The following is a 3825-nucleotide window of genomic DNA, read 5'->3' on the forward strand; positions in this document are numbered from 1 at the left end:
TCGGGGCCTGCGAGCACTAAGTCTGGTTGTCTGCAAGCTGATCGAGGCAACTGTGGTGACGTGGACACCGCGGCATCTTTGTGGAGGGCTTAATTCTCCTCCACCCGATTTGAAACTCCTCTCCACTGCTATTACCTTCCATTCTTTTCTTTTTTTCTGTTTGCATATTTAATTCTGCACTTCATTTAATTCGCAACTCCCCCCACCTATCTGGTCACTCGTGCGGATTAATCTTTGGCTCCCTATGGAGTCAGAATCAGATGGCGATGCCATTAATGGCCCTAAATCGGTAGACCAATCTAAATCTCCGCCAAAGAAATCTTTCGCAGAAACCATCTCCCCGCCTGCAATTGGAGTCAACCCTAACGTGCGATTTTCTAAGGCTCCTGGCAAAGAAAGATCCGATGAAGCAGGTAAGTGCCCTAGCACTATCTCGAGCTCCTTCTGCATTTTGCCCAATTTGAAAATGTTGAATGAAATTGCCTTGGAAAAGACTAGGTTAAGTAATACGACCATTTTCTTTTCATGTGTTAATGTCGAGAAATGCCCACCTAGGAAATTTTTAGACGACTGGTTTCATAACCTCTGGAATTTAAAATTAGGGCTTAAAATATCTTTTTGTAGACAAATTCAAAAGGGTCTCTACCATATTTTCTTTAATTCTCACGAGGCTCAAAAGGAGGCACTAAAGCGTCAATACTAGACAGCTGGAAATACTTCCTTCCGTGCCCTAGCTTGGTGTCCAGAGGCAGTCTTTGATGAGGTTCTCGCACTATCCTCCCCAAGGTGGGTCATCCTCAAGGATGTACCCCCTTTCTTTGGCATTTTCTTCCACAGCTAATGGAACCCTTTGGAAAAATGATCCATATTGATGAAACGACCTATCTTGTCCCTAACTTGGATGCCAAAATGCTTGTATCGATCAAGCCAAGGATTGATATTCCACCATCTTTAACCCTAAATGTCAATGAAGAAACCTTTGTCTGCCCTATTAAAATGCTTGGTGGATTAAATGCATGCTTTCTCTGCAAAAAAGAAGGGCATCTTCGTAAAAATTGCCCAATCATTAATTGCAGGAATCATAAACCCAACAGTAACTCATCTGATGCCCCCATGAACCCTAGATCCAAGGTTTCTCAACACTCATCCAACCCGCTCCCTATTAACGAAGAAGCCACTATTCCCACCACCAATTCTTCAAAATTAAAACCCATGCACATTGATCACTCACCCCTTGTCTTTGATCACCTCGGTCTAGCCTCTGACCCACCAATTGGTCCTCCAGAATCGCCCTTTGACTGTTTTCACTTGGTCACTTCTAGAAAGCGTAGGAGGAAAAGTAGCAACCAAAATGCCCCTAATAAAAGCCTTCCTTCTATCCCATCTATTAGCCAAACAACGAGCATCTGTGATTGCCCCCTCCCTTCAAATATTAGCTCACCCACTCTCACTCGACCCCCGGCAAACTCTGTGGTAAAGAAAATGGTTAAGAAACTTGAGAACCCTAGTTGAAGTGCTGATGTTGCTAGCACCAGTGATAACCCTGCAAGTGTGATGATTAGATCTGAAACCCCCAAGAATTCAGACTCCTCATTACTTGCAGGGCTTACCCCTGAAGTTAACATCACCAACCCTTTGACAGCCTCTATGCTCAAAGAGTTAGAAGATAATCATGTTATTGAAGTAATCTACACCAATAAGGGTCTTGAAGAAATTAGGTCTAGCACAGTGCTCCTTGGCTTTCTAGACTCCCAGATGTCCGGGTCCGACATAGGAGGAATTGCAGATACTAGGAATGAACCATCTGAAGTTAGTGAAGATGAGGATGACCTTATAAAAGGATGCTCCTTGACAAAAAAAAAGGTAGGCCTATGGGCTCCAAGAATAAAAAGAAGTCTAGAGATCCTTGCGGTCTCCCTAGTTGAACTTCCTAACCCTCCTCGCTAATGAAATACATCTCTTGGAATATAAGAGGCCTTGAGTTGCCTGATAGGAAGTTTGTCATCAAAAGCTCTCTGAGCCACCACAAGAACATAGATTTCCTAATGCTGCAAGAACTTAAATCCGTGGGCTTCCATCTTGACAACTCACTTGACTTTATCTAGAGAGATGCAATCAAAATTTGCACCAACCACCCAAAATGAAAGGGAGGAGTTGGCCTTCTTATCTCCCCCAAGTGGGCAAGTAACATTAAGGATAAAGGGATCTCCCCTTGCAACAGAGCAGCTTGGGCTACCCTAGATATTAGGGGCTCCAGCTTTGGCATTTGCTCTATCTACACACCTAATGACTACAAGGAAAGAGTGTCCCTTTGGATCTGGCTGACTTTCTTCCCAAGTATCCCTTGGATAGTGGCTGGTGACTTCAATATGACTGAGCATCAAGATGACAAGGCTGGGGGACTTCCTTTTGAATGGAAAAATGCAAAAAAATCCCACTGGGACAAACTTAAACAAAAACTCCAGTTATTTGACCCCCTCGAGGGCACTAAAACTGCTGCTTCTAACCTATGGTACACTTGGTGCAATTTTCAACAAGGCTCCAATCGCATTTACTCCAGATTGGACAGATTTTGTGCTAACAATGACTTCTTCTCATTCTCCCCTAACCACTTGGGGAGTGCGGTTGTTGTCCTGCCAGTTATCCTTTCTGACCATTTCCCTATCATTGCGGTCATTAACACTAGAAACGCTATCCCCATTAGTAGCTCCTATAGCAAGAAATTTATTCTCAACACCTCCCTCCTCAAAGACCAAGATGTTCTAGGTGCCCTTAAGGTGGTCGAGTCCTTTAACCTTCAGCCTCAACCTCCCCAATCCTACACTCTCAGGTGGACAAGGAATGCCTCCTCCTGGCAGAAAGTACCCTAGACCATTGGCCAAAAGAAAGCCAAGGACTCTAGAGCCATAGAAAAAACTCTCACCCTTCGCCTCCAATCCCTAGAGCAAGATATTCAGACTAACCCCTCCTCCCCCACCTTGGCCAAGCATGTCTCTAAAGCTAGAGACATCCTCAGAAAGCACCAGGAGGTCAAAATCAGGGGAGCCTTCATTAGAGCCCGCAACCATTGACTCCAATTCGGAGATAAAGGCTCCAAAATCTTCTTTAACCTCCTTAAGAAGAAACAATATAGGGAAAAAATTGATAGAATAACTATAGACAACAAGGAACTCTTGGATCTCAATGATATCAAAGAGGCCTTCAAAATGTTCTATAGAACTCTCTTTACCTCAAAAGATAATGAGGCCTCAAAAGAGGCTCGACACAAATGTAGTACCATCATCCCTAAAAGGATCTCTGATGGTGATGCTCTCCTCCTCAGAGCCAGGATCTCTATACAAGAAATTGCCAATGTCATTAAAGCCCTCAAGGATAATAAGGCCCCAGGCCCCGATGGTCTCCCTGCGGAGTTCTACAAAGCCAATCTTGATTGGGTTACACAAGACCTCTATGACATATACAATGAAGCTCTTGACAATGGCACTCTGGCGGAATTCATAAATAAAGGTATTGTTAAACTCATCCCTAAAGATGGAGACAAAGCACACTCTAAGAACTGGAGGCCAATCACCCTCCTCAATGTCTCCTATAAAATCCTTGCCAAAACCTTAGCTACCCGCCTTGAAAAGATTCTTCCAAAATTCATTTGCTCTACCCAAACTGAATTCATTAAAGGAAGGTACATATTGGAAAACCTTGTCACTAGCTGGGAATCCATGGAATGGGCTAGAACCTCTAACCAGAATGCTACCATGTTCCTTGTGGACTTTGAGAAAGCCTATGACAGAGTCGAGTGGGATTTCATCCTCATGATGCTTCGAGCTT

The sequence above is a fragment of the Cryptomeria japonica genome, chromosome 5, assembly GCF_030272615.1.
Source record: "Cryptomeria japonica chromosome 5, Sugi_1.0, whole genome shotgun sequence".
In the NCBI taxonomy this organism is placed as follows: domain Eukaryota; kingdom Viridiplantae; phylum Streptophyta; class Pinopsida; order Cupressales; family Cupressaceae; genus Cryptomeria; species Cryptomeria japonica.